This window comes from Xyrauchen texanus, unplaced genomic scaffold, assembly GCF_025860055.1.
Source record: "Xyrauchen texanus isolate HMW12.3.18 unplaced genomic scaffold, RBS_HiC_50CHRs HiC_scaffold_220, whole genome shotgun sequence".
Taxonomy (NCBI): domain Eukaryota; kingdom Metazoa; phylum Chordata; class Actinopteri; order Cypriniformes; family Catostomidae; genus Xyrauchen; species Xyrauchen texanus.
The window spans coordinates 1-24,875 of record NW_026266188.1 but is presented as its reverse complement, the minus strand read 5'-3'; the positions used below and the strand labels follow the sequence as shown (position 1 = coordinate 24,875).

The window sequence follows — 24,875 nt, the reverse complement described above, 5'->3', positions numbered from 1 at the left end:
CACACCTGGGTCATCTAATAAAGGCCTTGGTGGTTACTTAAAAATATGTGTTGAAACAAAACCCTGCAAGAAGGGTGTTTTAATGGAGTAGGACTGAGTTGCCTGCCTTAGATGCCAGGATCACATCATCATCAAGGAGCAATTGCTGCATCATTCTCGACTAACTACCTGACTCCTGTATTAACAACTTTCCTTAAGGGACTTGCTGCTGTCAGTGTAAGCAAATTCTCAAGTTTCAACTTCTTGCACTGAGTGTAGTTACACAGGTCAATATGAAACAGACACAGACCAAATGAGCACCTTCAGAGGGCCTACTTAATGCTACATAATCCATTTAAAATCATACCTGGTAGTGGTGGGATTTGAAGCAGGGTGAAGCAATTCACCCACTGTACTTAAAAATCCTCAGTGTTTAATGGAGGATATCCTTGGCAGGTGTAAAGGCCTCCATAATCCATTGTTAATCACTCCTTCTGATGAAGGTCCACCCTCCTGCAGAATGAGGTATCATCTCTAGTCAAACACACCTGGGTCATCTAATAAAGGCCTTGGTGGTTACTTAAAAATATGTGTTGAAACAAAACCCTGCAAGAAGGGTGTTTTAATGGAGTAGGACTGAGTTGCCTGCCTTAGATGCCAGGATCACATCATCATCAAGGAGCAATTGCTGCATCATTCTCGACTAACTACCTGACTCCTGTATTAACAACTTTCCTTAAGGGACTTGCTGCTGTCAGTGTAAGCAAATTCTCAAGTTTCAACTTCTTGCACTGAGTGTAGTTACACAGGTCAATATGAAACAGACACAGACCAAATGAGCACCTTCAGAGGGCCTACTTAATGCTACATAATCCATTTAAAATCATACCTGGTAGTGGTGGGATTTGAAGCAGGGTGAAGCAATTCACCCACTGTACTTAAAAATCCTCAGTGTTTAATGGAGGATATCCTTGGCAGGTGTAAAGGCCTCCATAATCCATTGTTAATCACTCCTTCTGATGAAGGTCCACCCTCCTGCAGAATGAGGTATCATCTCTAGTCAAACACACCTGGGTCATCTAATAAAGGCCTTGGTGGTTACTTAAAAATATGTGTTGAAACAAAACCCTGCAAGAAGGGTGTTTTAATGGAGTAGGACTGAGTTGCCTGCCTTAGATGCCAGGATCACATCATCATCAAGGAGCAATTGCTGCATCATTCTCGACTAACTACCTGACTCCTGTATTAACAACTTTCCTTAAGGGACTTGCTGCTCTCAGTGCAAGCAAATTCTCAAGTTTCAACTTCTTGCACTGAGTGTAGTTACACAGGTCAATATGAAACAGACACAGACCAAATGAGCACCTTCAGAGGGCCTACTTAATGCTACATAATCCATTTAAAATCTTAACTGGCAGTGGTGGGATTTGAACCCACGCCTCCAAAGAGACTGGAGCCTAAATCCAGCGCCTTAGACCCCTCGGCCACACTACCATACAAATCAGCAGTTTCACATTCACATTCTGCAAAAAGACATTTTTGAAGCAAGTCACCCACACTATTTAAAAATCCTCAATGTTCCTCAGCGCCTTAGATCCCTCGGCCAGACCATCATGGAAAAGGCATACACTGATTCTCCCCTACATTCTGAAATAGTGGAAAAGTTTGGTTCGGTTCATCTCTATGAAACCTTCATTTTCCTCCAAGAAAAGCAAAGACTTCCCAGTTGAGATAACATGATGCGTCACTGAGAGAGTGTTCTTATCTTGTTTTTTATGCTTAACCCTCATTCTTCCACTCAATACTGATACTGCCAAACCTTCGGTCAATTCACCTTCATTATGAACAGTCATAGTGACTTGAACTGCTGAGCCGAGAACTCCACGTGGTACAAGCTGACACAGCAGAATTCGAAAAGGACACTCTGGCAGCGGTGGGATTTGAACCCACGCCCCCGAAGGGACTGGAGCCTTAATCCAGCGCCTTTGACCGCTCGGCCACGCTACCCTTCATTCAGAGTTTCCTTAGGCTTTGTTCAGACAATTGTTTCCATGTCTATTTGTGAAGAAATTCAACCACAGTACTTAAAAATCCTCAGTGTTTAATGGAGAATAATCATTGGCAGGTGTAAAGGTCTCCATAATCCATTGTTAATCACTCCTTCTGATGAAGGTCCACCCTCCTGCAGAATGAGGTATCATCTCTAGTCAAACACACCTGGGTCATCTAATAAAGGCCTTGGTGGTTACTTAAAAATATGTGTTGAAACAAAACCCTGCAAGAAGGGTGTTTTAATGGAGTAGGACTGAGTTGCCTGCCTTAGATGCCAGGATCACATCATCATGATCGAGGAGCAATTGCTGCATCATTCTCGACTAACTACCTGACTCCGGTATTAACAACTTTCCTTAAGGGACTTGATGCTGTCAGTGTAAGCAAATTCTCAAGTTTCAACTTCTTGCACTGAGTGTAGTTACACAGGTCAATATGAAACAGACACAGACCAAATGAGCACCTTCAGAGGGCCTACTTAATGCTACATAATCCATTTAAAATCTTAACTGGCAGTGGTGGGATTTGAACCCACGCCTCCAAAGAGACTGGAGCCTAAATCCAGCGCCTTAGACCCCTCGGCCACACTACCATACAAAGCAGCAGTTTCACATTCACATTCTGCAAAAAGACATTTTTGAAGCAAGTCACCCACACTATTTAAAAATCCTCAATGTTCCTCAGCGCCTTAGATCCCTCGGCCAGACCATCATGGAAAAGGCATACACTGATTCTCCCCTACATTCTGAAATAGTGGAAAAGTTTGGTTCGGTTCATCTCTATGAAACCTTCATTTTCCTCCAAGAAAAGCAAAGACTTCCCAGTTGAGATAACATGATGCGTCACTGAGAGAGTGTTCTTATCTTGTTTTTATGCTTAACCCTCATTCTTCCACTCAATACTGATACTGCCAAACCTTCGGTCAATTCACCTTCATTATGAACAGTCATAGTGACTGAAACTGCTGAGCCGAGAACTCCACTTGGTACAAGCTGACACAGCAGAATTCGAAAAGGACACACTGGCAGCGGTGGGATTTGAACCCACGCCCGAAGGGACTGGAGCCTTAATCCAGCGCCTTGGACCGCTCGGCCACGCTACCCTTCATTCAGAGTTTCCTTAGGCTTTGTTCAGACAATTGTTTCCATGTCTATTTGTGAAGCAATTCAACCACAGTACTTAAAAATCCTCAGTGTTTAATGGAGAATATCCTTGGCAGGTGTAAAGGTCTCCATAATCCATTGTTAATCACTCCTTCTGATGAAGGTCCACCCTCCTGCAGAATGAGGTATCATCTCTAGTCAAACACACCTGGGTCATCTAATAAAGGCCTTGGTGGTTACTTAAAAATATGTGTTGAAACAAAACCCTGCAAGAAGGGTGTTTTAATGGAGTAGGACTGAGTTGCCTGCCTTAGATGCCAGGATCACATCATCATCAAGGAGCAATTGCTGCATCATTCTCGACTAACTACCTGACTCCTGTACTAACAACTTTCCTTAAGGGACTTGCTGCTGTCAGTGTAAGCAAATTCTCAAGTTTCAACTTCTTGCACTGAGTGTAGTTACACAGGTCAATATGAAACAGACACAGACCAAATGAGCACCTTCAGAGGGCCTACTTAATGCTACATAATCCATTTAAAATCATACCTGGTAGTGGTGGGATTTGAAGCAGGGTGAAGCAATTCACCCACTGTACTTAAAAATCCTCAGTGTTTAATGGAGGATATCCTTGGCAGGTGTAAAGGCCTCCATAATCCATTGTTAATCACTCCTTCTGATGAAGGTCCACCCTCCTGCAGAATGAGGTATCATCTCTAGTCAAACACACCTGGGTCATCTAATAAAGGCCTTGGTGGTTACTTAAAAATATGTGTTGAAACAAAACCCTGCAAGAAGGGTGTTTTAATGGAGTAGGACTGAGTTGCCTGCCTTAGATGCCAGGATCACATCATCATCAAGGAGCAATTGCTGCATCATTCTCGACTAACTACCTGACTCCTGTATTAACAACTTTCCTTAAGGGACTTGCTGCTGTCAGTGTAAGCAAATTCTCAAGTTTCAACTTCTTGCACTGAGTGTAGTTACACAGGTCAATATGAAACAGACACAGACCAAATGAGCACCTTCAGAGGGCCTACTTAATGCTACATAATCCATTTAAAATCATACCTGGTAGTGGTGGGATTTGAAGCAGGGTGAAGCAATTCACCCACTGTACTTAAAAATCCTCAGTGTTTAATGGAGGATATCCTTGGCAGGTGTAAAGGCCTCCATAATCCATTGTTAATCACTCCTTCTGATGAAGGTCCACCCTCCTGCAGAATGAGGTATCATCTCTAGTCAAACACACCTGGGTCATCTAATAAAGGCCTTGGTGGTTACTTAAAACTATGTGTTGAAACAAAACCCTGCAAGAAGGGTGTTTTAATGGAGTAGGACTGAGTTGCCTGCCTTAGATGCCAGGATCACATCATCATCAAGGAGCAATTGCTGCATCATTCTCGACTAACTACCTGACTCCTGTACTAACAACTTTCCTTAAGGGACTTGCTGCTGTCAGTGTAAGCAAATTCTCAAGTTTCAACTTCTTGCACTGAGTGTAGTTACACAGGTCAATATGAAACAGACACAGACCAAATGAGCACCTTCAGAGGGCCTACTTAATGCTACATAATCCATTTAAAATCATACCTGGTAGTGGTGGGATTTGAAGCAGGGTGAAGCAATTCACCCACTGTACTTAAAAATCCTCAGTGTTTAATGGAGGATATCCTTGGCAGGTGTAAAGGCCTCCATAATCCATTGTTAATCACTCCTTCTGATGAAGGTCCACCCTCCTGCAGAATGAGGTATCATCTCTAGTCAAACACACCTGGGTCATCTAATAAAGGCCTTGGTGGTTACTTAAAAATATGTGTTGAAACAAAACCCTGCAAGAAGGGTGTTTTAATGGAGTAGGACTGAGTTGCCTGCCTTAGATGCCAGGATCACATCATCATCAAGGAGCAATTGCTGCATCATTCTCGACTAACTACCTGACTCCTGTATTAACAACTTTCCTTAAGGGACTTGCTGCTGTCAGTGTAAGCAAATTCTCAAGTTTCAACTTCTTGCACTGAGTGTAGTTACACAGGTCAATATGAAACAGACACAGACCAAATGAGCACCTTCAGAGGGCCTACTTAATGCTACATAATCCATTTAAAATCTTAACTGGTAGTGGTGGGATTTGAAGCAGGGTGAAGCAATTCACCCACTGTACTTAAAAATCCTCAGTGTTTAATGGAGGATATCCTTGGCAGGTGTAAAGGCCTCCATAATCCATTGTTAATCACTCCTTCAGATGAAGGTCCACCCTCCTGCAGAATGAGGTATCATCTCTAGTCAAACACACCTGGGTCATCTAATAAAGGCCTTGGTGGTTACTTAAAAATATGTGTTGAAACAAAACACTGCAAGAAGGGTGTTTTAATGGAGTAGGACTGAGTTGCCTGCCTTAGATGCCAGGATCACATCATCATGATCGAGGAGCAATTGCTGCATCATTCTCGACTCCAAATGAGCACCTTCAGAGGGCCTACTTAATGCTACATAATCCATTTAAAATCTTAACTGGCAGTGGTGGGATTTGAACCCACGCCTCCAAAGAGACTGGAGCCTAAATCCAGCACCTTAGACCCCTCGGCCACACTACCATACAAATCAGCAGTTTCACATTCACATTCTGCAAAAGACATTTTTGAAGCAAGTCACCCACACTATTTAAAAATCCTCAATGTTCCTCAGCGCCTTAGATCCCTCGGCCAGACCATCATGGAAAAGGCATACACTGATTCTCCCCTACATTCTGAAATAGTGGAAAAGTTTGGTTCGGTTCATCTCTATGACACCTTCATTTTCCTCCAAGAAAAGCAAAGACTTCCCAGTTGAGATAACATGATGCGTCACTGAGAGAGTGTTCTTATCTTGTTTTTATGCTTAACCCTCATTCTTCCACTCAATACTGATACTGCCAAACCTTCGGTCAATTCACCTTCATTATGAACAGTCATAGTGACTGAAACTGCTGAGCCGAGAACTCCACTTGGTACAAGCTGACACAGCAGAATTCGAAAAGGACACACTGGCAGCGGTGGGATTTGAACCCACGCCCCGAAGGGACTGGAGCCTTAATCCAGCGCCTTGGACCGCTCGGCCACGCTACCCTTCATTCAGAGTTTCCTTAGGCTTTGTTCAGACAATTGTTTCCATGTCTATTTGTGAAGCAATTCAACCACAGTACTTAAAAATCCTCAGTGTTTAATGGAGAATATCCTTGGCAGGTGTAAAGGTCTCCATAATCCATTGTTAATCACTCCTTCTGATGAAGGTCCACCCTCCTGCAGAATGAGGTATCATCTCTAGTCAAACACACCTGGGTCATCTAATAAAGGCCTTGGTGGTTACTTAAAAATATGTGTTGAAACAAAACCCTGCAAGAAGGGTGTTTTAATGGAGTAGGACTGAGTTGCCTGCCTTAGATGCCAGGATCACATCATCATCAAGGAGCAATTGCTGCATCATTCTCGACTAACTACCTGACTCCTGTATTAACAACTTTCCTTAAGGGACTTGCTGCTGTCAGTGTAAGCAAATTCTCAAGTTTCAACTTCTTGCACTGAGTGTAGTTACACAGGTCAATATGAAACAGACACAGACCAAATGAGCACCTTCAGAGGGCCTACTTAATGCTACATAATCCATTTAAAATCATACCTGGTAGTGGTGGGATTTGAAGCAGGGTGAAGCAATTCACCCACTGTACTTAAAAATCCTCAGTGTTTAATGGAGGATATCCTTGGCAGGGGTAAAGGCCTCCATAATCCATTGTTAATCACTCCTTCAGATGAAGATCCACCCTCCTGCAGAATGAGGTATCATCTCTAGTCAAACACACCTGGGTCATCTAATAAAGGCCTTGGTGGTTACTTAAAACTATGTGTTGAAACAAAACCCTGCAAGAAGGGTGTTTTAATGGAGTAGGACTGAGTTGCCTGCCTTAGATGCCAGGATCACATCATCATCAAGGAGCAATTGCTGCATCATTCTCGACTAACTACCTGACTCCTGTACTAACAACTTTCCTTAAGGGACTTGCTGCTGTCAGTGTAAGCAAATTCTCAAGTTTCAACTTCTTGCACTGAGTGTAGTTACACAGGTCAATATGAAACAGACACAGACCAAATGAGCACCTTCAGAGGGCCTACTTAATGCTACATAATCCATTTAAAATCATACCTGGTAGTGGTGGGATTTGAAGCAGGGTGAAGCAATTCACCCACTGTACTTAAAAATCCTCAGTGTTTAATGGAGGATATCCTTGGCAGGTGTAAAGGCCTCCATAATCCATTGTTAATCACTCCTTCTGATGAAGGTCCACCCTCCTGCAGAATGAGGTATCATCTCTAGTCAAACACACCTGGGTCATCTAATAAAGGCCTTGGTGGTTACTTAAAAATATGTGTTGAAACAAACCCTGCAAGAAGGGTGTTTTAATGGAGTAGGACTGAGTTGCCTGCCTTAGATGCCAGGATCACATCATCATGATCGAGGAGCAATTGCTGCATCATTCTCGACTAACTACCTGACTCCGGTATTAACAACTTTCCTTAAGGTTCTCAGTGCTGCTCTCAGTGTAAGCAAATTCTCAAGTTTCAACTTCTTGCACTGAGTGTAGTTACACAGGTCAATATGAAACAGACACAGACCAAATGAGCACCTTCAGAGGGCCTACTTAATGCTACATAATCCATTTAAAATCTTAACTGGCAGTGGTGGGATTTGAACCCACGCCTCCAAAGAGACTGGAGCCTAAATCCAGCGCCTTAGACCCCTCGGCCACACTACCATACAAATCAGCAGTTTCACATTCACATTCTGCAAAAAGACATTTTTGAAGGAAGTCACCCACACTATTTAAAAATCCTCAATGTTCCTCAGCGCCTTAGATCCCTCGGTTCATCTCTATGAAACCTTCATTTTCCTCCAAGAAAAGCAAAGACTTCCCAGTTGAGATAACATGATGCGTCACTGAGAGTGTTCTTATCTTGTTTTTTATGCTTAGCCCTCATTCTTCCACTCAATACTGATACTTCCAAACCTTCGGTCAATTCACCTTCATAAAGAACAGTCATAGTGACTTGAACTGCTGAGCCTTGAACTCCACATGGTACAAGCTGACACAGCAGAATTCGAAAAGGACACTCTGGCAGCGGTGGGATTCGAACCCACGCCCCCGAAGGGACTGGAGCCTTAATCCAGCGCCTTGGACCGCTCGGCCACGCTACCCTTCATTCAGAGTTTCCTTAGGCTTTGTTCAGACAATTGTTTCCATGTCTACTTGTGAAGCAATTCAACCACAGTACTTAAAAATCCTCAGTGTTTAATGGAGAATATCCTTGGCAGGTGTAAAGGTCTCCATAATCCATTGTTAATCACTCCTTCTGATGAAGGTCCACCCTCCTGCAGAATGAGGTATCAGCTCTAGTCAAACACACCTGGGTCATCTAATAAAGGCCTTGGTGGTTACTTAAAAATATGTGTTGAAACAAAACCCTGCAAGAAGGGTGTTTTAATGGAGTAGGACTGAGTTGCCTGCCTTAGATGCCAGGATCACATCATCATCAAGGAGCAATTGCTGCATCATTCTCGACTAACTACCTGACTCCTGTATTAACAACTTTCCTTAAGGGACTTGCTGCTGTCAGTGTAAGCAAATTCTCAAGTTTCAACTTCTTGCACTGAGTGTAGTTACACAGGTCAATATGAAACAGACACAGACCAAATGAGCACCTTCAGAGGGCCTACTTAATGCTACATAATCCATTTAAAATCATACCTGGTAGTGGTGGGATTTGAAGCAGGGTGAAGCAATTCACCCACTGTACTTAAAAATCCTCAGTGTTTAATGGAGGATATCCTTGGCAGGTGTAAAGGCCTCCATAATCCATTGTTAATCACTCCTTCTGATGAAGGTCCACCCTCCTGCAGAATGAGGTATCATCTCTAGTCAAACACACCTGGGTCATCTAATAAAGGCCTTGGTGGTTACTTAAAAATATGTGTTGAAACAAAACCCTGCAAGAAGGATGTTTTAATGGAGTAGGACTGAGTTGCCTGCCTTAGATGCCAGGATCACATCATCAGGATCGAGGAGCAATTGCTGCATCATTCTCGACTAACTACCTGACTCCGGTATTAACAACTTTCCTTAAGGGACTTGCTGCTGTCAGTGTAAGCAAATTCTCAAGTTTCACTTCTTGCACTGAGTGTAGTTACACAGGTCAATATGAAACAGACACAGACCAAATGAGCACCTTCAGAGGGCCTACTTAATGCTACATAATCCATTTAAAATCTTAACTGGCAGTGGTGGGATTTGAACCCACGCCTCCAAAGAGACTGGAGCCTAAATCCAGCGCCTTAGACCCCTCGGCCACACTACCATACAAATCAGCAGTTTCACATTCACATTCTGCAAAAAGACATTTTTGAAGCAAGTCACCCACACTATTTAAAAATCCTCAATGTTCCTCAGCGCCTTAGATCCCTCGGCCAGACCATCATGGAAAAGGCATACACTGATTCTCCCCTACATTCTGAAATAGTGGAAAAGTTTGGTTCGGTTCATCTCTATGAAACCTTCATTTTCCTCCAGGAAAAGCAAAGACTTCCCAGTTGAGATAACATGATGCGTCACTGAGAGAGTGTTCTTATCTTGTTTTTTATGCTTAACCCTCATTCTTCCACTCAATACTGATACTGCCAAACCTTCGGTCAATTCACCTTCATTATGAACAGTCATAGTGACTTGAACTGCTGAGCCGAGAACTCCACGTGGTACAAGCTGACACAGCAGAATTCGAAAAGGACACTCTGGCAGCGGTGGGATTTGAATCCACGCCCCCTAAGGGACTGTAGCCTTAATCCAGCGCCTTGGACCGCTCGGCCACGCTACCCTTCATTCAGAGTTTCCTTAGGCTTTGTTCAGACAATTGTTTCCATGTCTATTTGTGAAGAAATTCAACCACAGTACTTAAAAATCCTCAGTGTTTAATGGAGAATAATCCTTGGCAGGTGTAAAGGTCTCCATAATCCATTGTTAATCACTCCTTCTGATGAAGGTCCACCCTCCTGCAGAATGAGGTATCATCTCTAGTCAAACACACCTGGGTCATCTAATAAAGGCCTTGGTGGTTACTTAAAAATATGTGTTGAAACAAAACCCTGCAAGAAGGGTGTTTTAATGGAGTAGGACTGAGTTGCCTGCCTTAGATGCCAGGATCACATCATCATCAAGGAGCAATTGCTGCATCATTCTCGACTAACTACCTGACTCCTGTATTAACAACTTTCCTTAAGGGACTTGCTGCTGTCAGTGTAAGCAAATTCTCAAGTTTCAACTTCTTGCACTGAGTGTAGTTACACAGGTCAATATGAAACAGACACAGACCAAATGAGCACCTTCAGAGGGCCTACTTAATGCTACATAATCCATTTAAAATCATACCTGGTAGTGGTGGGATTTGAAGCAGGGTGAAGCAATTCACCCACTGTACTTAAAAATCCTCAGTGTTTAATGGAGGATATCCTTGGCAGGTGTAAAGGCCTCCATAATCCATTGTTAATCACTCCTTCAGATGAAGATCCACCCTCCTGCAGAATGAGGTATCATCTCTAGTCAAACACACCTGGGTCATCTAATAAAGGCCTTGGTGGTTACTTAAAAATATGTGTTGAAACAAAACCCTGCAAGAAGGATGTTTTAATGGAGTAGGACTGAGTTGCCTGCCTTAGATGCCAGGATCACATCATCATGATCGAGGAGCAATTGCTGCATCATTCTCGACTAACTACCTGACTCCGGTATTAACAACTTTCCTTAAGGGACTTGATGCTGTCAGTGTAAGCAAATTCTCAAGTTTCACTTCTTGCACTGAGTGTAGTTACACAGGTCAATATGAAACAGACACAGACCAAATGAGCACCTTCAGAGGGCCTACTTAATGCTACATAATCCATTTAAAATCTTAACTGGCAGTGGTGGGATTTGAACCCACGCCTCCAAAGAGACTGGAGCCTAAATCCAGCGCCTTAGACCCCTCGGCCACACTACCATACAAAGCAGCAGTTTCACATTCACAGTCTGCAAAAAGACATTTTTGAAGCAAGTCACCCACACTATTTAAAAATCCTCAATGTTCCTCAGCGCCTTAGATCCCTCGGCCAGACCATCATGGAAAAGGCATACACTGATTCTCCCCTACATTCTGAAATAGTGGAAAAGTTTGGTTCGGTTCATCTCTATGAAACCTGCATTTTCCTCCAAGAAAAGCAAAGACTTCCCAGTTGAGATAACATGATGTGTCACTGAGAGAGTGTTCTTATCTTGTTTTTTATGCTTAACCCTCATTCTTCCACTCAATACTGATACTGCCAAACCTTCGGTCAATTCACCTTCATTATGAACAGTCATAGTGACTTGAACTGCTGAGCCGAGAACTCCACGTGGTACAAGCTGACACAGCAGAATTCGAAAAGGACACTCTGGCAGCGGTGGGATTTGAACCCACGCCCCCGAAGGGACTGGAGCCTTAATCCAGCGCCTTGGACCGCTCGGCCACGCTACCCTTCATTCAGAGTTTCCTTAGGCTTTGTTCAGACAATTGTTTCCATGTCTACTTGTGAAGCAATTCAACCACAGTACTTAAAAATCCTCAGTGTTTAATGGAGAATATCCTTGGCAGGTGTAAAGGTCTCCATAATCCATTGTTAATCACTCCTTCTGATGAAGGTCCACCCTCCTGCAGAATGAGGGATCATCTCTAGTCAAACACACCTGGGTCATCTAATAAAGGCCTTGGTGGTTACTTAAAACTATGTGTTGAAACAAAACCCTGCAAGAAGGGTGTTTTAATGGAGTAGGACTGAGTTGCCTGCCTTAGATGCCAGGATCACATCATCATCAAGGAGCAATTGCTGCATCATTCTCGACTAACTACCTGACTCCTGTATTAACAACTTTCCTTAAGGGACTTGCTGCTGTCAGTGTAAGCAAATTCTCAAGTTTCAACTTCTTGCACTGAGTGTAGTTACACAGGTCAATATGAAACAGACACAGACCAAATGAGCACCTTCAGAGGGCCTACTTAATGCTACATAATCCATTTAAAATCATACCTGGTAGTGGTGGGATTTGAAGCAGGGTGAAGCAATTCACCCACTGTACTTAAAAATCCTCAGTGTTTAATGGAGGATATCCTTGGCAGGTGTAAAGGCCTCCATAATCCATTGTTAATCACTCCTTCTGATGAAGGTCCACCCTCCTGCAGAATGAGGTATCATCTCTAGTCAAACACACCTGGGTCATCTAATAAAGGCCTTGGTGGTTACTTAAAAATATGTGTTGAAACAAAACCCTGCAAGAAGGGTGTTTTAATGGAGTAGGACTGAGTTGCCTGCCTTAGATGCCAGGATCACATCATCATGATCGAGGAGCAATTGCTGCATCATTCTCGACTAACTTCCTGACTCCGGTATTAACAACTTTCCTTAAGGGACTTGCTGCTCTCAGTGTAAGCAAATTCTCAAGTTTCAACTTCTTGCACTGAGTGTAGTTACACAGGTCAATATGAAACAGACACAGACCAAATGAGCACCTTCAGAGGGCCTACTTAATGCTACATAATCCATTTAAAATCTTAACTGGTAGTGGTGGGATTTGAAGCAGGGTGAAGCAATTCACCCACTGTACTTAAAAATCCTCAGTGTTTAATGGAGGATATCCTTGGCAGGTGTAAAGGCCTCCATAATCCATTGTTAATCACTCCTTCAGATGAAGGTCCACCCTCCTACAGAATGAGGTATCATCTCTAGTCAAACACACCTGGGTCATCTAATAAAGGCCTTGGTGGTTACTTAAAAATATGTGTTGAAACAAAACCCTGCAAGAAGGGTGTTTTAATGGAGTAGGACTGAGTTGCCTGCCTTAGATGCCAGGATCACATCATCATGATCGAGGAGCAATTGCTGCATCATTCTCTACTCCAAATGAGCACCTTCAGAGGGCCTACTTAATGCTACATAATCCATTTAAAATCTTAACTGGCAGTGGTGGGATTTGAACCCACACCTCCAAAGAGACTGGAGCCTAAATCCAGCGCCTTAGACCCCTCGGCCACACTACCATACAAATCAGCAGTTTCACATTCACATTCTGCAAAAAGACATTTTTGAAGCAAGTCACCCACACTATTTAAAAATCCTCAATGTTCCTCAGCGCCTTAGATCCCTCGGCCAGACCATCATGGAAAAGGCATACACTGATTCTCCCCTACATTCTGAAATAGTGGAAAAGTTTGGTTCGGTTCATCTCTATGAAACCTTCATTTTCCTCCAAGAAAAGCAAAGGCTTCCCAGTTGAGATAACATGATGCGTCACTGAGAGAGTGTTCTTATCTTGTTTTTTATGCTTAACCCTCATTCTTCCACTCAATACTGATACTGCCAAACCTTCGGTCAATTCACCTTCATTATGAACCGTCATAGTGACTGAAACTGCTGAGCCGAGAACTCCACTTGGTACAAGCTGACACAGCAGAATTCGAAAAGGACACACTGGCAGCGGTGGGATTTGAACCCACGCCCCCGAAGGGACTGGAGCCTTAATCCAGCGCCTTGGACCGCTCGGCCACGCTACCCTTCAGTCAGAGTTTCCTTAGGCTTTGTTCAGACAATTGTTTCCATGTCTATTTGTGAAGCAATTCAACCACAGTACTTAAAAATCCTCAGTGTTTAATGGAGAATATCCTTGGCAGGTGTAAAGGTCTCCATAATCCATTGTTAATCACTCCTTCTGATGAAGGTCCACCCTCCTGCAGAATGAGGTATCATCTCTAGTCAAACACACCTGGGTCATCTAATAAAGGCCTTGGTGGTTACTTAAAAATATGTGTTGAAACAAAACCCTGCAAGAAGGGTGTTTTAATGGAGTAGGACTGAGTTGCCTGCCTTAGATGCCAGGATCACATCATCATCAAGGAGCAATTGCTGCATCATTCTCGACTAACTACCTGACTCCTGTACTAACAACTTTCCTTAAGGGACTTGCTGCTGTCAGTGTAAGCAAATTCTCAAGTTTCAACTTCTTGCACTGAGTGTAGTTACACAGGTCAATATGAAACAGACACAGACCAAATGAGCACCTTCAGAGGGCCTACTTAATGCTACATAATCCATTTAAAATCATACCTGGTAGTGGTGGGATTTGAAGCAGGGTGAAGCAATTCACCCACTGTACTTAAAAATCCTCAGTGTTTAATGGAGGATATCCTTGGCAGGTGTAAAGGCCTCCATAATCCATTGTTAATCACTCCTTCTGATGAAGGTCCACCCTCCTGCAGAATGAGGTATCATCTCTAGTCAAACACACCTGGGTCATCTAATAAAGGCCTTGGTGGTTACTTAAAAATATGTGTTGAAACAAAACCCTGCAAGAAGGGTGTTTTAATGGAGTAGGACTGAGTTGCCTGCCTTAGATGCCAGGATCACATCATCATCAAGGAGCAATTGCTGCATCATTCTCGACTAACTACCTGACTCCTGTATTAACAACTTTCCTTAAGGGACTTGCTGCTGTCAGTGTAAGCAAATTCTCAAGTTTCAACTTCTTGCACTGAGTGTAGTTACACAGGTCAATATGAAACAGACACAGACCAAATGAGCACCTTCAGAGGGCCTACTTAATGCTACATAATCCATTTAAAATCATACCTGGTAGTGGTGGGATTTGAAGCAGGGTGAAGCAATTCACCCACTGTACTTAAAAATCCTCAGTGTTTAATGGAGGATATCCTTGGCAGGTGTAAAGGCCTCCATAATCCATTGTTAATCACTCCTTCTGATGAAGGTCCACCCTCCTGCAGAATGAGGTATCATCTCTAGTCAAACACACCTGGGTCATCTAATAAAGGCCTTGGTGGTTACTTAAAAATATGTGTTGAAACAAAACCCTGCAAGAAGGGTGTTTTAATGGAGTAGGACTGAGTTGCCTGCCTTAGATGCCAGGATCACATCATCATCAAGGAGCAATTGCTGCATCATTCTCGACTAACTACCTGACTCCTGTATTAACAACTTTCCTTAAGGGACTTGCTGCTGTCAGTGTAAGCAAATTCTCAAGTTTCAACTTCTTGCACTGAGTGTAGTTACACAGGTCAATATGAAACAGACACAGACCAAATGAGCACCTTCAGAGGGCCTACTTAATGCTACATAATCCATTTAAAATCATACCTGGTAGTGGTGGGATTTGAAGCAGGGTGAAGCAATTCACCCACTGTACTTAAAAATCCTCAGTGTTTAATGGAGGATATCCTTGGCAGGTGTAAAGGCCTCCATAATCCATTGTTAATCACTCCTTCTGATGAAGGTCCACCCTCCTGCAGAATGAGGTATCTTCTCTAGTCAAACACACCTGGGTCATCTAATAAAGGCCTTGGTGGTTACTTAAAAATATGTGTTGAAACAAAACCCTGCAAGAAGGGTGTTTTAATGGAGTAGGACTGAGTTGCCTGCCTTAGATGCCAGGATCACATCATCATGATCGAGGAGCAATTGCTGCATCATTCTCTACTCCAAATGAGCACCTTCAGAGGGCCTACTTAATGCTACATAATCCATTTAAAATCTTAACTGGCAGTGGTGGGATTTGAACCCACGCCTCCAAAGAGACTGGAGCCTAAATCCAGCACCTTAGACCCCTCGGCCACACTACCATACAAATCAGCAGTTTCACATTCACATTCTGCAAAAAGACATTTTTGAAGCAAGTCACCCACACTATTTAAAAATCCTCAATGTTCCTCAGCGCCTTAGATCCCTCGGCCAGACCATCATGGAAAAGGCATACACTGATTCTCCCCTACATTCTGAAATAGTGGAAAAGTTTGGTTCGGTTCATCTCTATGAAACCTTCATTTTCCTCCAAGAAAAGCAAAGGCTTCCCAGTTGAGATAACATGATGCGTCACTGAGAGAGTGTTCTTATCTTGTTTTTTATGCTTAACCCTCATTCTTCCACTCAATACTGATACTGCCAAACCTTCGGTCAATTCACCTTCATTATGAACCGTCATAGTGACTGAAACTGCTGAGCCGAGAACTCCACTTGGTACAAGCTGACACAGCAGAATTCGAAAAGGACACACTGGCAGCGGTGGGATTTGAACCCACGCCCCCGAAGGGACTGGAGCCTTAATCCAGCGCCTTGGACCGCTCTGCCACGCTACCCTTCAGTCAGAGTTTCCTTAGGCTTTGTTCAGACAATTGTTTCCATGTCTATTTGTGAAGCAATTCAACCACAGTACTTAAAAATCCTCAGTGTTTAATGGAGAATATCCTTGGCAGGTGTAAAGGTCTCCATAATCCATTGTTAATCACTCCTTCTGATGAAGGTCCACCCTCCTGCAGAATGAGGTATCATCTCTAGTCAAACACACCTGGGTCATCTAATAAAGGCCTTGGTGGTTACTTAAAAATATGTGTTGAAACAAAACCCTGCAAGAAGGGTGTTTTAATGGAGTAGGACTGAGTTGCCTGCCTTAGATGCCAGGATCACATCATCATCAAGGAGCAATTGCTGCATCATTCTCGACTAACTACCTGACTCCTGTATTAACAACTTTCCTTAAGGGACTTGCTGCTGTCAGTGTAAGCAAATTCTCAAGTTTCAACTTCTTGCACTGAGTGTAGTTACACAGGTCAATATGAAACAGACACAGACCAAATGAGCACCTTCAGAGGGCCTACTTAATGCTACATAATCCATTTAAAATCATACCTGGTAGTGGTGGGATTTGAAGCAGGGTGAAGCAATTCACCCACTGTACTTAAAAATCCTCAGTGTTTAATGGAGGATATCCTTGGCAGGTGTAAAGGCCTCCATAATCCATTGTTAATCACTCCTTCTGATGAAGGTCCACCCTCCTGCAGAATGAGGTATCATCTCTAGTCAAACACACCTGGGTCATCTAATAAAGGCCTTGGTGGTTACTTAAAAATATGTGTTGAAACAAAACCCTGCAAGAAGGGTGTTTTAATGGAGTAGGACTGAGTTGCCTGCCTTAGATGCCAGGATCACATCATCATCAAGGAGCAATTGCTGCATCATTCTCGACTAACTACCTGACTCCTGTATTAACAACTTTCCTTAAGGGACTTGCTGCTGTCAGTGTAAGCAAATTCTCAAGTTTCAACTTCTTGCACTGAGTGTAGTTACACAGGTCAATATGAAACAGACACAGACCAAATGAGCACCTTCAGAGGGCCTACTTAATGCTACATAATCCATTTAAAATCATACCTGGTAGTGGTGGGATTTGAAGCAGGGTGAAGCAATTCACCCACTGTACTTAAAAATCCTCAGTGTTTAATGGAGGATATCCTTGGCAGGTGTAAAGGCCTCCATAATCCATTGTTAATCACTCCTTCTGATGAAGGTCCACCCTCCTGCAGAATGAGGTATCATCTCTAGTCAAACACACCTGGGTCATCTAATAAAGGCCTTGGTGGTTACTTAAAAATATGTGTTGAAACAAAACCCTGCAAGAAGGGTGTTTTAATGGAGTAGGACTGAGTTGCCTGCCTTAGATGCCAGGATCACATCATCATGATCGAGGAGCAATTGCTGCATCATTCTCTACTCCAAATGAGCACCTTCAGAGGGCCTACTTAATGCTACATAATCCATTTAAAATCTTAACTGGCAGTGGTGGGATTTGAACCCACGCCTCCAAAGAGACTGGAGCCTAAATCCAGCGCCTTAGACCCCTCGGCCACACTACCATACAAATCAGCAGTTTCACATTCACATTCTGCAAAAAGACATTTTTGAAGCAAGTCACCCACACTATTTAAAAATCCTCAATGTTCCTCAGCTCTTAGATCCCTCGGCCAGACCATCATGGAAAAGGCATACACTGATTCTCCCCTACATTCTGAAATAGTGGAAAAGTTTGGTTCGGTTCATCTCTATGAAACCTTCATTTTCCTCCAAGAAAAGCAAAGACTTCCCAGTTGAGATAACATGATGCGTCACTGAGAGAGTGTTCTTATCTTGTTTTTTATGCTTAACCCTCATTCTTCCACTCAATACTGATACTGCCAAACCTTCGGTCAATTCACCTTCATTATGAACAGTCATAGTGACTTGAACTGCTGAGCCGAGAACTCCACGTGGTACAAGCTGACACAGCAGAATTCGAAAAGGACACTCTGGCAGCGGTGGGATTTGAACCCACGCCTCGAAGGGACTGGAGCCTTAATCCAGCGCCTTGGACCGCTCGGCCACGCTACCCTTCATTCAGAGTTTCCTTAGGCTTTGTTCAGACAATTGTTTCCATGTCTATTTGTGAAGCAATTCAACCACAGTACTTAAAAATCCTCAGTGTTTAATGGAGAATATCCTTGGCAGGTGTAAAGGTCTCCATAATCCATTGTTAATCACTCCTTCTGATGAAGGTCCACCCTCCTGCAGAATGAGGTATCATCTCTAGTCAAACACACCTGGGTCATCTAATAAAGGCCTTGGTGGTTACTTAAAAATATGTGTTGAAACAAAACCCTGCAAGAAGGGTGTTTTAATGGAGTAGGACTGAGTTGCCTGCCTTAGATGCCAGGATCACATCATCATCAAGGAGCAATTGCTGCATCATTCTCGACTAACTACCTGACTCCTGTATTAACAACTTTCCTTAAGGGACTTGCTGCTGTCAGTGTAAGCAAATTCTCAAGTTTCAACTTCTTGCACTGAGTGTAGTTACACAGGTCAATATGAAACAGACACAGACCAAATGAGCACCTTCAGAGGGCCTACTTAATGCTACATAATCCATTTAAAATCATACCTGGTAGTGGTGGGATTTGAAGCAGGGTGAAGCAATTCACCCACTGTACTTAAAAATCCTCAGTGTTTAATGGAGGATATCCTTGGCAGGTGTAAAGGCCTCCATAATCCATTGTTAATCACTCCTTCTGATGAAGGTCCACCCTCCTGCAGAATGAGGTATCATCTCTAGTCAAACACACCTGGGTCATCTAATAAAGGCCTTGGTGGTTACTTAAAAATATGTGTTGAAACAAAACCCTGCAAGAAGGGTGTTTTAATGGAGTAGGACTGAGTTGCCTGCCTTAGATGCCAGGATCACATCATCATCGATCGAGGAGCAATTGCTGCATCATTCTCTACTCCAAATGAGCACCTTCAGAGGGCCTACTTAATGCTACATAATCCATTTAAAATCTTAACTGGCAGTGGTGGGATTTGAACCCACACCTCCAAAGAGACTGGAGCCTAAATCCAGCGCCTTAGACCCCTCGGCCACACTACCATACAAATCAGCAGTTTCACATTCACATTCTGCAAAAAGACATTTTTGAAGCAAGTCACCCACACTATTTAAAAATCCTCAATGTTCCTCAGCGCTTAGATCCCTCGGCCAGACCATCATGGAAAAGGCATACACTGATTCTCCCCTACATTCTGAAATAGTGGAAAAGTTTGGTTCGGTTCATCTCTATGAAACCTTCATTTTCCTCCAAGAAAAGCAAAGACTTCCCAGTTGAGATAACATGATGCGTCACTGAGAGAGTGTTCTTATCTTGTTTTTTATGCTTAACCCTCATTCTTCCACTCAATACTGATACTGCCAAACCTTCGGTCAATTCACCTTCATTATGAACAGTCATAGTGACTTGAACTGCTGAGCCGAGAACTCCACGTGGTACAAGCTGACACAGCAGAATTCGAAAAGGACACTCTGGCAGCGGTGGGATTTGAACCCACGCCCCGAAGGGACTGGAGCCTTAATCCAGCGCTTTGGACCGCTCGGCCACGCTACCCTTCATTCAGAGTTTCCTTAGGCTTTGTTCAGACAATTGTTTCCATGTCTATTTGTGAAGCAATTCAACCACAGTACTTAAAAATCCTCAGTGTTTAATGGAGAATATCCTTGGCAGGTGTAAAGGTCTCCATAATCCATTGTTAATCACTCCTTCTGATGAAGGTCCACCCTCCTGCAGAATGAGGTATCATCTCTAGTCAAACACACCTGGGTCATCTAATAAAGGCCTTGGTGGTTACTTAAAAATATGTGTTGAAACAAAACCCTGCAAGAAGGGTGTTTTAATGGAGTAGGACTGAGTTGCCTGCCTTAGATGCCAGGATCACATCATCATCAAGGAGCAATTGCTGCATCATTCTCGACTAACTACCTGACTCCTGTATTAACAACTTTCCTTAAGGGACTTGCTGCTGTCAGTGTAAGCAAATTCTCAAGTTTCAACTTCTTGCACTGAGTGTAGTTACACAGGTCAATATGAAACAGACACAGACCAAATGAGCACCTTCAGAGGGCCTACTTAATGCTACATAATCCATTTAAAATCATACCTGGTAGTGGTGGGATTTGAAGCAGGGTGAAGCAATTCACCCACTGTACTTAAAAATCCTCAGTGTTTAATGGAGGATATCCTTGGCAGGTGTAAAGGCCTCCATAATCCATTGTTAATCACTCCTTCAGATGAAGGTCCACCCTCCTGCAGAATGAGGTATCATCTCTAGTCAAACACACCTGGGTCATCTAATAAAGGCCTTGGTGGTTACTTAAAAATATGTGTTGAAACAAAACCCTGCAAGAAGGGTGTTTTAATGGAGTAGGACTGAGTTGCCTGCCTTAGATGCCAGGATCACATCATCATGATCGAGGAGCAATTGCTGCATCATTCTCGACTAACTACCTGACTCCGGTATTAACAACTTTCCTTAAGGGACTTGCTGCTGTCAGTGTAAGCAAATTCTCAAGTTTCAACTTCTTGCACTGAGTGTAGTTACACAGGTCAATATGAAACAGACACAGACCAAATGAGCACCTTCAGAGGGCCTACTTAATGCTACATAATCCATTTAAAATCTTAACTGGCAGTGGTGGGATTTCAACCCACGCCTCCAAAGAGACTGGAGCCTAAATCCAGCGCCTTAGACCCCTCGGCCACACTACCATACAAATCAGCAGTTTCACATTCACATTCTGCAAAAAGACATTTTTGAAGCAAGTCACCCACACTATTTAAAAATCCTCAATGTTCCTCAGTGCCTTAGATCCCTCGGCCAGACCATCATGGAAAAGGCATACACTGATTCTCCCTACATTCTGAAATAGTGGAAAAGTTTGGTTCGGTTCATCTCTATGAAACCTTCATTTTCCTCCAAGAAAAGCAAAGACTTCCCAGTTGAGATAACATGATGCGTCACTGAGAGAGTGTTCTTATCTTGTTTTTTATGCTTAACCCTCATTCTTCCACTCAATACTGATACTGCCAAACCTTCGGTCAATTCACCTTCATTATGAACAGTCATAGTGACTTGAACTGCTGAGCCGAGAACTCCACGTGGTACAAGCTGACACAGCAGAATTCGAAAAGGACACTCTGGCAGCGGTGGGATTTGAACCCACGCCCCGAAGGGACTGGAGCCTTAATCCAGCGCCTTGGACCGCTCGGCCACGCTTACCCTTCATTCAGAGTTTCCTTAGGCTTTGTTCAGACAATTGTTTCCATGTCTATTTGTGAAGCAATTCAACCACAGTACTTAAAAATCCTCAGTGTTTAATGGAGAATATCCTTGGCAGGTGTAAAGGTCTCCATAATCCATTGTTAATCACTCCTTCTGATGAAGGTCCACCCTCCTGCAGAATGAGGTATCATCTCTAGTCAAACACACCTGGGTCATCTAATAAAGGCCTTGGTGGTTACTTAAAAATATGTGTTGAAACAAAACCCTGCAAGAAGGGTGTTTTAATGGAGTAGGACTGAGTTGCCTGCCTTAGATGCCAGGATCACATCATCATCAAGGAGCAATTGCTGCATCATTCTCGACTAACTACCTGACTCCTGTATTAACAACTTTCCTTAAGGGACTTGCTGCTGTCAGTGTAAGCAAATTCTCAAGTTTCAACTTCTTGCACTGAGTGTAGTTACACAGGTCAATATGAAACAGACACAGACCAAATGAGCACCTTCAGAGGGCCTACTTAATGCTACATAATCCATTTAAAATCATACCTGGTAGTGGTGGGATTTGAAGCAGGGTGAAGCAATTCACCCACTGTACTTAAAAATCCTCAGTGTTTAATGGAGGATATCCTTGGCAGGTGTAAAGGCCTCCATAATCCATTGTTAATCACTCCTTCTGATGAAGGTCCACCCTCCTGCAGAATGAGGTATCATCTCTAGTCAAACACACCTGGGTCATCTAATAAAGGCCTTGGTGGTTACTTAAAAATATGTGTTGAAACAAAACCCTGCAAGAAGGGTGTTTTAATGGAGTAGGACTGAGTTGCCTGCCTTAGATGCCAGGATCACATCATCATCAAGGAGCAATTGCTGCATCATTCTCGACTAACTACCTGACTCCTGTATTAACAACTTTCCTTAAGGGACTTGCTGCTGTCAGTGTAAGCAAATTCTCAAGTTTCAACTTCTTGCACTGAGTGTAGTTACACAGGTCAATATGAAACAGACACAGACCAAATGAGCACCTTCAGAGGGCCTACTTAATGCTACATAATCCATTTAAAATCTTAACTGGTAGTGGTGGGATTTGAAAGCAGGAGTGAAGCAATTCACCCACTGTACTTAAAAAATCCTCAGTGTTTCACATGCGAGGATATCCTTGGCAGGTCATCAAGGCCATCCATAAATCCATTGTTAATCACTCCTTCAGATGAAGGTCCACCCTCCTGCAGAATGAGGTATCATCTCTAGTCAAACACACCTGGGTCATCTAATGAAAGGCCTTGGTGGTTACTCTAGAAATATGTGTTGAAACAAAGACCCTGCAAGAAGAGATGTTTTAATGGAGTAGGACTGAGTTGCCTGCCTTAGATGCCAGGATCACATCATCATGATCGAGGATGCCAGACCTTGCTGTCAATTCACCTTCATTATGAACAGTCCATAATGAGCTGACCTTCAGAGCCGAGACCTCACGTGGTACATGCTGACATAATCAGCATTTAAAATCTTACACTGGCAGTGGTGGGATTTGAACCCACGCCTCCAAAGAGACTGGAGCCTAAATCCAGCGCCTTAGACCCCTCGGCCACACTACCATACAAATCAGCAGTTTCACATTCACATTCTGCAAAAAGACATTTTTGAAGCAAGTCACCCACACTATTTAAAAATCCTCAATGTTCCTCAGCGCCTTAGATCCCTCGGCCAGACCATCATGGAAAAGGCATACACTGATTCTCCCCTACATTCTGAAATAGTGGAAAAGTTTGGTTCGGTTCATCTCTATGAAACCTTCATTTTCCTCCAAGAAAAGCAAAGACTTCCCAGTTGAGATAACATGATGCGTCACTGAGAGAGTGTTCTTATCTTGTTTTTTATGCTTACCCCTCATTCTTCCACTCAATACTGATACTGCCAGACCTTCGGTCAATTCACCTTCATTATGAACAGTCATAGTGACTTGAACTGCTGAGCCGAGAACTCCACGTGGTACAAGCTGACACAGCAGAATTCGAAAAGGACACTCTGGCAGCAGTGGGATTTGAACCCACGCCCCGAAGGGACTGGAGCCTTAATCCAGCGCCTTGGACCGCTCGGCCACGCTACCCTTCATTCAGAGTTTCCTTAGGCTTTGTTCAGACAATTGTTTCCATGTCTATTTGTGAAGCAATTCAACCACAGTACTTAAAAATCCTCAGTGTTTAATGGAGAATATCCTTGGCAGGTGTAAAGGTCTCCATAATCCATTGTTAATCACTCCTTCTAATGAAGGTCCACCCTCCTGCAGAATGAGGTATCATCTCTAGTCAAACACACCTGGGTCATCTAATAAAGGCCTTGGTGGTAACTTAAAAATATGTGTTGAAACAAAACCCTGCAAGAAGGGTGTTTTAATGGAGTAGGACTGAGTTGCCTGCCTTAGATGCCAGGATCACATCATCATCGAGGAGCAATTGCTGCATCATTCTCGACTAACTACCTGACTCCTGTACTAACAACTTTCCTTAAGGGACTTGCTGCTCTCAGTGTAAGCAAATTCTCAAGTTTCAACTTCTTGCACTGAGTGTAGTTACACAGGTCAATATGAAACAGACACAGACCAAATGAGCACCTTCAGAGGGCCTACTTAATGCTACATAATCCATTTAAAATCATACCTGGTAGTGGTGGGATTTGAAGCAGGGTGAAGCAATTCACCCACTGTACTTAAAAATCCTCAGTGTTTAATGGAGGATATCCTTGGCAGGTGTAAAGGCCTCCATAATCCATTGTTAATCACTCCTTCTGATGAAGGTCCACCCTCCTGCAGAATGAGGTATCATCTCTAGTCAAACACACCTGGGTCATCTAATAAAGGCCTTGGTGGTTACTTAAAAATATGTGTTGAAACAAAACACTGCAAGAAGGGTGTTTTAATGGAGTAGGACTGAGTTGCCTGCCTTAGATGCCAGGATCACATCATCATGATCGAGGAGCAATTGCTGCATCATTCTCGACTAACTACCTGACTCCTGTATTAACAACTTTCCTTAAGGGACTTGCTGCTGTCAGTGTAAGCAAATTCTCAAGTTTCAACTTCTTGCACTGAGTGTAGTTACACAGGTCAATATGAAACAGACACAGACCAAATGAGCACCTTCAGAGGGCCTACTTAATGCTACATAATCCATTTAAAATCATACCTGGTAGTGGTGGGATTTGAAGCAGGGTGAAGCAATTCACCCACTGT

General features: G+C 43.2%; 24 non-coding genes across 24 annotated transcripts; all 24 read right to left on the bottom strand.

Moving 5' to 3' along the window:
* Positions 1 to 1,391: 1,391 nt before the first annotated feature.
* trnal-uag (transfer RNA leucine (anticodon UAG)) lies at positions 1,392 to 1,473 on the bottom strand. Its single transcript has one exon. It is a non-coding gene; the product is annotated as a tRNA-Leu (tRNA).
* A 431-nt stretch (positions 1,474 to 1,904) lies between these two features.
* Positions 1,905 to 1,986, bottom strand: trnal-aag (transfer RNA leucine (anticodon AAG)). The gene has a single exon. It is a non-coding gene; the product is annotated as a tRNA-Leu (tRNA).
* A 555-nt stretch (positions 1,987 to 2,541) lies between these two features.
* Positions 2,542 to 2,623, bottom strand: trnal-uag (transfer RNA leucine (anticodon UAG)). The gene has a single exon. It is a non-coding gene; the product is annotated as a tRNA-Leu (tRNA).
* Positions 2,624 to 3,053: 430 nt separating this feature from the next.
* trnal-aag (transfer RNA leucine (anticodon AAG)) lies at positions 3,054 to 3,133 on the bottom strand. Its single transcript has one exon. It is a non-coding gene; the product is annotated as a tRNA-Leu (tRNA).
* Positions 3,134 to 5,649: 2,516 nt separating this feature from the next.
* Positions 5,650 to 5,731, bottom strand: trnal-uag (transfer RNA leucine (anticodon UAG)). Its single transcript has one exon. It is a non-coding gene; the product is annotated as a tRNA-Leu (tRNA).
* Positions 5,732 to 6,160: 429 nt separating this feature from the next.
* Positions 6,161 to 6,241, bottom strand: trnal-aag (transfer RNA leucine (anticodon AAG)). Its single transcript has one exon. It is a non-coding gene; the product is annotated as a tRNA-Leu (tRNA).
* A 1,600-nt stretch (positions 6,242 to 7,841) lies between these two features.
* Positions 7,842 to 7,923, bottom strand: trnal-uag (transfer RNA leucine (anticodon UAG)). Its single transcript has one exon. It is a non-coding gene; the product is annotated as a tRNA-Leu (tRNA).
* Positions 7,924 to 8,281: 358 nt separating this feature from the next.
* On the bottom strand, positions 8,282 to 8,363 carry trnal-aag (transfer RNA leucine (anticodon AAG)). Its single transcript has one exon. It is a non-coding gene; the product is annotated as a tRNA-Leu (tRNA).
* A 1,075-nt stretch (positions 8,364 to 9,438) lies between these two features.
* trnal-uag (transfer RNA leucine (anticodon UAG)) lies at positions 9,439 to 9,520 on the bottom strand. Its single transcript has one exon. It is a non-coding gene; the product is annotated as a tRNA-Leu (tRNA).
* Positions 9,521 to 9,951: 431 nt separating this feature from the next.
* Positions 9,952 to 10,033, bottom strand: trnal-aag (transfer RNA leucine (anticodon AAG)). The gene has a single exon. It is a non-coding gene; the product is annotated as a tRNA-Leu (tRNA).
* Positions 10,034 to 11,109: 1,076 nt separating this feature from the next.
* trnal-uag (transfer RNA leucine (anticodon UAG)) lies at positions 11,110 to 11,191 on the bottom strand. The gene has a single exon. It is a non-coding gene; the product is annotated as a tRNA-Leu (tRNA).
* Positions 11,192 to 11,622: 431 nt separating this feature from the next.
* On the bottom strand, positions 11,623 to 11,704 carry trnal-aag (transfer RNA leucine (anticodon AAG)). The gene has a single exon. It is a non-coding gene; the product is annotated as a tRNA-Leu (tRNA).
* Positions 11,705 to 13,179: 1,475 nt separating this feature from the next.
* trnal-uag (transfer RNA leucine (anticodon UAG)) lies at positions 13,180 to 13,261 on the bottom strand. Its single transcript has one exon. It is a non-coding gene; the product is annotated as a tRNA-Leu (tRNA).
* A 431-nt stretch (positions 13,262 to 13,692) lies between these two features.
* Positions 13,693 to 13,774, bottom strand: trnal-aag (transfer RNA leucine (anticodon AAG)). Its single transcript has one exon. It is a non-coding gene; the product is annotated as a tRNA-Leu (tRNA).
* A 1,994-nt stretch (positions 13,775 to 15,768) lies between these two features.
* On the bottom strand, positions 15,769 to 15,850 carry trnal-uag (transfer RNA leucine (anticodon UAG)). The gene has a single exon. It is a non-coding gene; the product is annotated as a tRNA-Leu (tRNA).
* A 431-nt stretch (positions 15,851 to 16,281) lies between these two features.
* On the bottom strand, positions 16,282 to 16,363 carry trnal-aag (transfer RNA leucine (anticodon AAG)). The gene has a single exon. It is a non-coding gene; the product is annotated as a tRNA-Leu (tRNA).
* A 1,472-nt stretch (positions 16,364 to 17,835) lies between these two features.
* trnal-uag (transfer RNA leucine (anticodon UAG)) lies at positions 17,836 to 17,917 on the bottom strand. Its single transcript has one exon. It is a non-coding gene; the product is annotated as a tRNA-Leu (tRNA).
* A 430-nt stretch (positions 17,918 to 18,347) lies between these two features.
* On the bottom strand, positions 18,348 to 18,428 carry trnal-aag (transfer RNA leucine (anticodon AAG)). The gene has a single exon. It is a non-coding gene; the product is annotated as a tRNA-Leu (tRNA).
* Positions 18,429 to 19,379: 951 nt separating this feature from the next.
* On the bottom strand, positions 19,380 to 19,461 carry trnal-uag (transfer RNA leucine (anticodon UAG)). Its single transcript has one exon. It is a non-coding gene; the product is annotated as a tRNA-Leu (tRNA).
* Positions 19,462 to 19,891: 430 nt separating this feature from the next.
* On the bottom strand, positions 19,892 to 19,972 carry trnal-aag (transfer RNA leucine (anticodon AAG)). The gene has a single exon. It is a non-coding gene; the product is annotated as a tRNA-Leu (tRNA).
* Positions 19,973 to 21,048: 1,076 nt separating this feature from the next.
* Positions 21,049 to 21,130, bottom strand: trnal-uag (transfer RNA leucine (anticodon UAG)). Its single transcript has one exon. It is a non-coding gene; the product is annotated as a tRNA-Leu (tRNA).
* Positions 21,131 to 21,560: 430 nt separating this feature from the next.
* Positions 21,561 to 21,642, bottom strand: trnal-aag (transfer RNA leucine (anticodon AAG)). The gene has a single exon. It is a non-coding gene; the product is annotated as a tRNA-Leu (tRNA).
* Positions 21,643 to 23,159: 1,517 nt separating this feature from the next.
* On the bottom strand, positions 23,160 to 23,241 carry trnal-uag (transfer RNA leucine (anticodon UAG)). The gene has a single exon. It is a non-coding gene; the product is annotated as a tRNA-Leu (tRNA).
* Positions 23,242 to 23,672: 431 nt separating this feature from the next.
* On the bottom strand, positions 23,673 to 23,753 carry trnal-aag (transfer RNA leucine (anticodon AAG)). The gene has a single exon. It is a non-coding gene; the product is annotated as a tRNA-Leu (tRNA).
* Between the last annotated feature and the right edge of the window lie 1,122 nt (positions 23,754 to 24,875).